The sequence below is a fragment of the Bombus bifarius genome, unplaced genomic scaffold (genome assembly GCF_011952205.1).
Source record: "Bombus bifarius isolate JDL3187 unplaced genomic scaffold, Bbif_JDL3187 scf7180000009770, whole genome shotgun sequence".
Lineage (NCBI taxonomy): Eukaryota > Metazoa > Arthropoda > Insecta > Hymenoptera > Apidae > Bombus > Bombus bifarius.
Genome location: NW_022885326.1, coordinates 8,001 through 19,362, shown reverse-complemented (window position 1 = coordinate 19,362; position 11,362 = coordinate 8,001). Strand labels below are relative to the sequence as shown.

Genomic DNA, 11,362 nt, shown 5'->3' with positions numbered 1-11,362 from the left:
CGTTTGGTTGTGGGATGACTCCCCCACAATATTTAGTGGTTGTTCGTTCGATCTTATGGTCGGCATTGCGTTCGCTCTGTCTCTCGTTATGGGTGGTGGAGTCGATCTCGCGGGGGTGGCTGTCCTTGTTCTGTTTGTTGCCGTCGGCGCCGGTCGCCTGGTTGCCGCCTGTACTCTTGGGCGATTCGGCGTATCGTTCCTTCGTGGCTCGCCCCATTCTCCCGAAGGACGTGTTTGGTTTCCCGATGGTCTCGAAGCATAGGGTACGACTAATCCGGCATCTACTCGGGCTTTAAATTTGTAACAGTCTTTCACTAGATGCCCGGGTTTTTTGCAATAGTTACACGTGATATTTTGTCTTGTAGAATTCAAAAAATTCCGCGATGGAGGTAGCGATCTTCGATCTTGGCGGTTGTTCCTGATATTGTTGTTAGTGTTCGAAGGATGTGCGTTGTCGCGTCTGTAATAGTTCGAGGGTGTCGGTCGTTGGGGTCGCGTTCTATCGGTTATTTGTTTCAATTCGTGTGTTGCTTTGACGGCTTGACGATACGCATCTTCTAAAGTATGGTACCCTGCTATTTTTACTCGCACATATACCTCGTTCGGAAGTCCTTTAACGAAAGCTTCTTTCGTTTCCCAATCTATAGTATCTTGGATATCGGGGGATATGATGCCGTAGTCGCCTCTTTCTCCGTCCACTATTGCCAATCTAAGATTTCTAACGCGATCCATATAATGTAATATGTCTTCCCCGTGTCGTTGAAATATCGTTCCTAATTCCCCTTTATATTCGTTAAGAGATTTCTTTGGGCCGAATAGATCCTTTAATTTGTTTCCGAAATCGTTTAGACTCATTAATTCTGTGTCTTCGATGGAGAGGAGCGCTTGTCCACGGAGCTTATTTACTAACAATTTTACCAATTGAGGTTCTTGATATCTGGGAATCATATTTCGCGCGCGCTCACAAGCTCTTAAAAAGTGGAATACCGATGGTCGATATCCGTCAAACACTGGCACCGATTCGATCGCATCTTTTAGCTTAATTGGCTGGGTATGTCCACTCGGCTGGACCGTCTCTTGTTGCGTTGTCGGCGGCGATACGGGTGTTTTAGGTTCTTGTTTTGTTTTAAGTTCGAATAAGCCCCTTTGTAATTCGGCGAGTTTTGCACTCATATCGCGAAAGTTCTCATCCCATGCTTTAAGCTTTTCCGACAATGTCAAAACCATTTCTTCGTTCAACGATTCCACTACACTCGCCATTGTTTCTTAAATATTTGTTAAATATATATATTAATCAAGATAGACTAACTAAATATTAACGACAAGACATGACTGAACTTGGTGCAAAGGAATAAAGTTATGCTACACGAAATAACTGGTAACACAATACACAAAACATTAACTAAATTAAACGAGACTTACATAAATGCAAGTCACGTATAATCGAAACAATGACTATTGAAATTCGGTAACAATACAATCCATGCTATCGCATTAAAGTAGCACACGGTATTGACACACACAATATCATGAAACACAAAACAATATTACAAAACACTACTAAATAAAATTATAGTGATTAACAATTAATTAGTTATTTCAACAACACGTTACTGTTGACATTAAACCAACGCCATACCAAAGAGACACGCGAGCGACCATGTTGAAAAATTCGTCGCGCGCACATACAAATAACAGCCAATGCAATACAATACAGCATCATAATAGCAATGTTAGGTACTAATAAAAAAAAAAAACACAAGAAAAAGGGGGAGAGAGTTAAGGAAAATATATATAATAAATAACAACTAACATAATTATAACATATTATATATGTTATATTATATACAGGGATACAGTATTCGTACAAAGGAACAGATCCAAACGAAAATTATATATATAAAAAAAATAAATAATATATATATGTAATATCGTGATATAATATATTTACAAGGAATGGATGATACAGATGTTAATCGGACAGAAAAAAACGATTGTTGTTCAACCTGAACTATTCACACCAAACGTACAGAAAACAGCACAACTAAATAATTAGATAACGACTCGACTTTCACAAAATGCAATCAACACTCTCTCGGTAACGCCACTCGCAAACTCTGTTTGTTGATTCCTTTTTTCCCGTCCCTTGGCAACCGCTCGTGGCCAAGATCACGTAGGTCTCCTCTTTCCAAAACTACGCGATCAAAAACAAACGCCTCGGCTCTCGCGACATTCCACGCGGTTCACCCGCCAACTCCCAGGCCTCTCACTCACGATACTACATATATACATTAACTATTTTTATATGTGTGTACAGAACTGATGGCGAACTCATCAACCATTTTCTGAACGACGGATGGAAGAACATGAATAGCAATCCACACAGTGGAACTGCAAAGTATTTGTACGCCACTCACGAAACCAAATACTGATGCTATCCACCTGTAAACTAACAACATTTATAACTATGCATATAATTTTCACTTATGTTCACCACTATATATATATATACACGCATGTTGTAAAGTAGGCGATATTTATAACATTCACTTCCATTGATAATGCAAGTGACTCATAAAAATAAGCCGTCATATTTACCATTGCACGCACATATATATATATACTCGAAAACAAGGTACATTTGTGATATTTATTCCTATTGATGATATATACTTATATATTTATAACAATAAAACAAATCTCATTTATACTACTTACCAATACGTACGCATATATGTATATAATTACAATCCAAGTAGTATTCATAATATTTATTTTCACTGATAACAAGTACGTAAAACCTAAAATAAAACAAAGGTTTTAACAATAAAAAAAAAACAAAAAAAAAGAAAAAGGGGAAGAAGAAAAAAGAAAAGAAAAAAAATATAACATTGTTAGGGAAGTGATACATTTACACTGTACATGAGAGTGTGTGTGTAAGGGCCAGAGGGCGTCAAGGTCTTGGTGGAGACAAAAGACTGTTGCCAAATGTTAGAAGAATCTAGGATAGTCGGTTGGCGACCAGCGTGCGTGCAAGACGTTCTTCAGAGAGTAATATAGATGTATAACTGTTGTGTGGGAAATGTAGGCAATAATTTGTATTCCCATATCCTCGAATTTCCTTAACAAATATATATAAATATAAAATTTTCTTTTTCTATAAAAGGTTATTCCTATTTCTGATAAACTCGAGAAATGAAAACATTATACCATGATACACTGACACAAAGATACACCACACAGAAGAAACCAATAGAGAACGCTTTAAGCTTGGCAAACTTACCGCCCGACGAATTTGCATACACCATAACCAAAACCCAGGACACATGGCTTTGATCGCAGGAGAAGCGGTCCATATAGTCAAATGCATTCCGGTACAAGTAAAGGTACGACATACAACAAAATGCTACTCGGAACTACCCGTTTGGCAAAGGAGTCGCACCACAGGAACTCCGCCCGGACGTGCGCCAAACGTGGCGATATTCAGTACCATCGTCGTTGGCCACGAGCGGAATGTATACCCAAAAGACCTCGATGCACTACGGGACCACGTCATGTTCCCGGCAGAAAATCTGCAGTCTTGAACGCATTAGCCAGAGGAGCAACAGGAAAAACAATCGTCCCTGGAACAGTAAACATCCTGGGAATGATGGACAAAACACATTAACGACAATAGCGAAAAATACCGTATCAAGCTTATGGACTGGTTTTATGGAATTTGGAACTGTCAGTGCAGCAATATTTGGAATACTCGCAATATTTAAACTAATCAAGACAATAATATATATAGCCGCACACGGATACCAGTTACGTGAAACTTACGAATGCGGAATCGCCCTATTAGGAGCAATATGCGGCTCAGTCACCCACCCGCTACTATACCTCAAAAGAAGACGAAATATCGATGATCAAACAGTACAACCTCAAGGGATATCGATAACACCGGTAGTCACTCAACTACCAACGACATCTACGTCCGCCTTGAGCGAACTCAGAGATACCATCAGTCAAATTTCCTTTGGAAATTTGAACTCCAAGGGCGGGGATGTCACGTCCCGCGCTCCGCACGCGCCGTAACAAGAACAAGAAAACCATTCTATACAAAACACGCGAATAAGGATTTGAATGCACAAACGAACACACGGCACAACGAAACGAAAGGAAGGATTAACAAAACGAGGGCGATTAACGGATCCAACCAATAAACAAAATACATATACACACAATTCTAAATAAACCAGGAAATAAGAATAACTACAAAAGGGGAAAATAATTGAAACGCCAGGATATATATATATATAAATATATTTCAATCAATCAATTTGGAGAGTTACATATAAGTATAAACATATATGCCGAACATGTAATAACCTAGTAAATATTAGAGACAGTGCTTCCAATACTATGCAATAAATACAATATTATCAATTTATGAAATATAAGTATACATGAAGTCAAAAACTAATAGTTTAACGAATACATAAAACATACAATATTGTATTATTAAAGAAATGAAGGTTACATTGTCAGAAATATATGTATGTGTGCGAATTCTATCAAACCGATAATCTAAGATACATACTTAAAACTAGCCTACATTCCGGTAAAGGATAAATAAATAATTGACATTTCATTTCGTATGAATACTACACTGCCAAGAGAAATATGCATATGAATACGTGTATATATATATATACGTATATATTCGTATACGTATATATATACTCAAAACAATAAATAACGCAATCGAAGAATTACAAAACATTAGCCGTATTAAAATGACACACAACATAAATATATATATATATATATATATTCGTATACGTATATATATACTCAAAACAATAAATAACGCAATCGAAGAATTACAAAACATTAGCCGTATTAAAATGACACACAACATAAATATATATACGTATATATATATATATATATACGTATATTCACACGAACAATACTTTTGTCACTTTAAAGCAATATTAATAAATAAATGTTCTAATTGCGTTAGAATAAGGAAAAACGAGCGGCAGACGGAAAATTACTTCGATATTAAACAAAAGTAAAGACCCGTCACTATAACTTTACTGAGGACATTTACGAGCAGCCATGTTAGATTTACACGCGTATAGCGACAGGAATATTAGGGATTAATGGAAGTCAGTCGCGAGAAATAAATCATGAAAACACATTGTTAACACTTTTCTTTAATAAAATCTGTGCGCAACTACAAATGTAAAAAATATATATATATGTCGGAGATGAAAGAACACCGGAGTCTGTAAATGAACAATTGTAGTTATTCAATGCTATTGTAATTGTTCAAGAGTTTTGATAATGAGCTTGGGCTCGAGGCGACAGTCAGTCGCCGAACGTAGCCGCGGTTACGGGATGAACGCTTTGTTTAACAAAGGTATGGAGTAATTCTATAGCTCTCCTTAAAAGAAATATTCGTGGCGACACGCGACAGTAAACATTCCAACGGTTTCTGTCCCGTGGCTCGCCACACGCAGACCCTATTCTTCGAGTAATATGATTGCCAGATGTCGATGCGTCTCCGCAGTACATGTTCGGCTAGCCCGAGGGCCCGTTATAAATCTTAAGGTTTAGTTAACTAAAGTCCTTCAAACAGACAAACAGTCTTTGTCCCAACTACGGGAAGATAGGGGAGACATATTTTTCAACGAGCGTCGTCTCCCACTAGCAACTTTCCCTCGAGGGCGGCTAGCATCTTTTTCTAACCACCGATATGGAGATTGACCAATTAGCAGCAACGCCAATTTCCCTTACTTTCTGAACGAAGGCTTTTCTCGACGAACCCGAGGATCTCGTATCCTTAGACACACCACATTATAGTTTTCCTCTGTGGCATCATCGGGACGGGAAGGCATTCTCGCTCGCGATCTCATTGATGAAAGGAGTAACTCTTTACGATCAGTGAATATTACGCGTCCGACTTTGATTTTGTGAGTACGTTCATCTATCATCCCGTCGACCGCGGATTCGTTATTGAACCTAGGATCATTGTCATTAGTTTCTCGAGTACCTAACTACCACGGTTACTTGTCCGGTTCTGTAATAATCGTATTTGCACTAGTCAATGTCTTCTCTATTGCATAACGACAACGTGTAACCCAAACGAAGATTCGTTTCACGCCCCTAACCCTAATTCTAATGTAAACCCGACATATATAATAATTCTATATTGAAAAAAATATGAAATTAACATGATATATACATTACTACATAAGTTATATATAAAATATGTATATTATACCCTTGCCTACTGACTGATATGAATTTCTTTCGGTCTCGAATGCGTTAAAAGAGAGCGCAAAGAAGTCGAAATTACTTATTGTAATTAGTAAAACGACCTGAGAGGCAGACAGATACAAGAAAGAAGGAATATTATATTAGCGGCATTTTTGTAGCCATTATATATGGTTTCGATCGCATAATTAATCAGTATCAACTTACCAGTCTTTAACGGAAGGACAAAAAGAAGAGCAGACGGCACACAGACCGCAATCATGATCATTTTCAAGTAGAATCTCAAACTGCCGTACATCTTCGAAAACTTCGTTAGTCGTAAGGGATCAAAGGATGATGTCCGCGCTGCGGAAAATAGATGAGAAGCGGCTATTTCAACAACCACCGTGTAGGTACTGCACTAGCCAGAAGTATCTGCGACAGAAATCAGAATACACTCGTTTTCGCATGGTTGGATCAATTTCGCGTGGGACTAACCTGATTGAACCTAACGCGGGATAATTGCTCAACTCACGACTTTAACCAGCCCGCTTGATTCTCTGTAAATGCTTGAAATTGACGCTTGGATTCTTTCCAGATTAACTAGCTTTGCCCCTCCCTCCCTTTATCTATTTTCTTAGATCGACTTAGACTGCCACAACATATTATCTTTCTTCTTTTCTTTTCTTTTCTTTTCTTTTGATCTTTTAAAGCCCTAAATCGCTGGCTATTTTGTATACTATATATTTTGTACACTCAATTACTCTGTAAGTCATAAGTACATATGTTTTACAACGTTATTTGTCATATTTCAGTTAAACCCCAGAAAAGCCAGAAATATATTTTCAGCATATTTTAACGCGCCCCTGGCAAAGATCTCAAAAACGAGTTGCGGCACAATTTAAAGCGACAAATAGCATCGCGTGTCTCGTTGTGGTAACACACGGTTCGCCAGTTTTTTTTTTTTTGATATCGGTGACTGCCATATTCTCTTGAGTTTCCAAATCGTAAAGAATCTTTCCCCAGGGATTGGTCAACTGTGTATGTCCCCATGCGACGTAACTTGCTTAAGGAACACGAGCCGGTGATATGCAGGCAACGTATAATTGATTATCATTCGCTCTGGAACGCTGAAGTAATGACCAGTGCAATGGTCCAGTGGTCATATTGAATGCCGCTGGATATATCAGCATTTGGCAACCTAACCCAGAGAAGCAGGAAATATGAAGCCACCGAATACCAATTAACTTCGTAGTTGCACGGTTCACATTCCATCATTTCTGAATATGCGAGGACAGTCCTCTTATTGTGCTTTTAATTCTTTTATTTGTTTCATTTTCAGCAAATATACTGGTTTTTTAAATTAAGCTTCTTTTTATACAGAGTTACAGATTACATTAATTTTATATAGAATATATTTAAGAAAGATATTTAATTTTTTGCTAGTTAAGTATTGATCGATTAAGTTACTGTACCTTTGTTCCGATAAATGCGTGCCATTTCCTCGAATCTAATATCATAGCAAATGCCAATACCTATTTTGCAGCCCTTCACATCGAACGTCGTTAGGGAGTTACCAGGACTGAGTGAATCGCTCTCTCGAAAAGTAATCTTATTAGGAATGTCGATGTCGAATAGATGTACCTAATAACATAAAAATGTGGTAGCTAATTCTATTGCTGCAACTTTTGTAATTTAATATCAAAGTTACCAACTCCTAAACTTTAATTATTTTTTATTTAATAACTGACAGCGTTTTTATCACTTTCTTTTATTAAAAAATCTTATCATTTAATAATGTTTAAAAAGGAGAAAAAATAAGTATTTTCGTATGTGAAAAATTTATACAACAACAAACACATTACAACAAAAATGGGCGTTTCCCGTATCATAACGTATTTTATAAACCGTAAATTATAGAATTGGTTATAGTATACGTATGTACATATGTATATTCCTAAATTATTCCTAGATAGAGTCACTTTCTTCACCCCAATATTTTCAAATTCAAAGCCATAAAGGAATATATTACTTACCTTTCGGTGTCTTGCTATCAAAGTACCATCGGGACCCCAAATAGTACAGGTATTGTACAATTTATCGCCCTATATTTCAGGCATCGTACCACCAACTACATAGATGTTGTTTTCTTTAGCTGCGTTCGATGAAGCAACGCTCGTTTCACCATCAGGAATACTCTCGGCGTATTTTGGAAAGTACTCTGCATTGCAATATTTCAATTAATGAAAAATAACTGTCTTTTGTTCCAACCATAAATTAAATTGAAATGTTTGTCAGTTTTTTATTTTCTAAATTATCAAAATAACTAAGTTTTATATTTCGACTTAATTAAATATGCAATTACTTAGCTAATAGTATATATAATAAATTGTTTCTACAGGTTCAAAATGAAAAATGAATATTTAGAAATATTTAATTACGACAATGCTATTTGTGTTAGCATCAGTGGCTTGTTACTCAACGACTTTGCTAGTACTTTTTGAAACATAAAGTTAGTTTTCAATTAACACTTATACTAGAGGCGGAATTATAAATGCAAAATAATTGATAATACTAATTTATAAGTACCTAGTTATTAGTATCTTAAAAAATATATTTATACAAAAGTCACGATAATCATGAAAATGGGGAAATCCTATATTCTCGACTCAATTCACAATTTATTTTGTATATTAATTAGATTCCGCGCTCATCAGTACGTACTCACTGGCGACATCGAGAAAATGTATCGGCAATTCCTCGTACGACCAGAGGATCGGAAATATCAAAGGATATTATGGCGCAGCGCGAGTGGAGAAACAGAAACATATGAGCTTAACACCGTAATACTCTTATCATAGAAATAGAAGCAGTCCTCAATTCCCGCCCGCTAACTTCTATCTCCACCGATCCAAATGATCTCCTAGCCCTCACTCCCGGACATTTCCTCATTGGCGATTCATTAATGTGCTTACGTGATCGAGATTTCAGGGACATTCCATCGAACCGACTCTCCAAATGGCAGCATATCCAACAGCTTAAACAACATTTTTGGAACCGCTGGCATAAGGAGTATTTGAACGAGCTAACCAACCGCAATAAATGGAGCAAGGGTGGACACAGCATCCAAAAGGGCACAATCGTCATCCTCAGAGAGGACAACGTTCCCTCCATGCATTGGCCTCTGGGCCGAGTTATCAAGGTTCATCCAGGCGCCGATGGTGTCATCCGGACAGCTACAGTTCAGACGGCAAAGAGCATTTTGGATCGGGGCGTCAAAAGGCTTGTCCCACTGCCAATTCAACCCGATCTCGAGAAACCCGAACAACTAGCCACCGAGACGAAATAAGATGGGAACTTCAACCACACCTCGCTAGTTTGATCGGTACCCTCTCAACGGGGGGAGAATGTTACGCCATGCGGCTTACCATAGGTCATATTCTTAACTATCGATCGCGGCACTATAATGTCGCAGACGGATCGTCGCGTCTGCCCGGCAAACAAACATTATAGTGGCAAGCGCATGGTTCATTAAGCAGGGCGACTTCCAGAAACGTCGACTCGTGGCCCGTATTTTACCTCGCGTAAAAGAATGTGGCGTGATCCGAACGTAGTGGGGGTCGCCTTCCAGAAAAAACGAAAAAAATCGAAAGGCGTTCAGAACTTTTCGAGAAGTCGAACCGTCAACACATGTGGTATGTCGCGCATTACTTATCAACCAAAACGCAGTTACATTTTTTTTGTTCCATTTATATCTTTCTAGTTAATAAGTTGTTGAAATAAACATTAATTTATTTGTGTTAATTCTGTGGAATTTCATTGAACTACCCTTATTATCATAATCGAAATAAGGGGATCGATCAGTTCGTGGCGTCGATTATTTAATCGTAACGGGAACTTACAACTCTCGTTGACGTGCTATCCCGCGATCGCGTCTCTCCGCGAACGGTCGAAACAAAATGATTCACTAAAAACTGTTCTGAATTCCTAAGAATTTATTTACCGCAAAACTGACAAAGTGTTTATTTAAAAAATGAGGTTGAAGGTAGTCCTTTTCTTTCATTTCATTCATTTTCATTTTCTTTCTTAAGTATGGCTAACACAATATCTAATCAATTAAAATTTTATATTTTCACGTGAAAAGTTTCTTTAGATAATTATTATCAACATGATGACTAACTCTTACGGATTAATACGTGTCTGTAGGGCAATCCGGTGGACTTGATCGGCTTTTTACTTCGAAAGTTGAGTAATCGGTGTCGCTTTCTTACGCATCTTTGAACTGTATAAATGTTTTAAAATTGTTTGATCCAGAATGTACCACACCGGACAATCAAGAAGGCAGGTGCCTTGACTACAGAAAATGTAAACCTCTGCAAGAAATATGGCAGATACAGTACCGTACAGCCACCGATTTTTATAGACGATCAGTGTGCAGATACCAGGGCAATGTTACGATCGTTTGCTGTCCGGACGATCCAAACAAAGAGAAGAGAGAAATTTTAATAAAAACTGTGTATAAGTATAAGGCTTGGCGACCACCATACTGTGGTTTTAGCAACGTCTCTCATACCAGGGTGGTCGATGGTAAACCAGCTGAACTTGGTACGTTTTATGTCTTTCTTTCCGATTAATAATAAGCCATTTACTGCAAAGAATGAACTTTAAAGGCATTAAACAGCACATCAATGTACATTTCAATTAGACTAAATAATAATGCTATGATTTTATCGGTAGTAACTTTACTTATTAACTTGAATTATTTCTTTCTTCTACTCCATGTTAGGAAGAGTATCTTTTTGCTTGAAATAAAAAATTGATATAGGAGTAATAATATAGATAGAGATCAAAAACTGTTAGGGCAGAAATTACACGTTTGAACTTTATAGTTCAGTATTTATGTCTAAGCCGAAACTGGAACCTCTGAATAATTAGATTTATTCTTGTCATTTTCTAAAATACTTATCTACAGTATACCATAAGGAATGATACCGTATCACACCTAATCAAGTGCCTTAAGAAACATCAACAGGATATCACAGTAATCCCTTATCGACTGATATGTAAGTAAAAGTTATGTGTCATTGTTATACACAGTTATGTGTTAGTGTTATAC

The 11,362-nt window shown here is 37.4% G+C and overlaps 1 long non-coding RNA gene across 1 annotated transcript; it reads right to left on the bottom strand.

Annotated features, from left to right (window-relative positions):
* Positions 1 to 2,407: 2,407 nt before the first annotated feature.
* LOC117215690 lies at positions 2,408 to 7,756 on the bottom strand. Its single transcript, XR_004489185.1, has 3 exons — positions 7,722 to 7,756; positions 6,475 to 6,681; positions 2,408 to 2,442 (listed from the first exon to the last, which is right to left on the bottom strand). It is a non-coding gene; the product is annotated as an uncharacterized LOC117215690 (long non-coding RNA).
* Between the last annotated feature and the right edge of the window lie 3,606 nt (positions 7,757 to 11,362).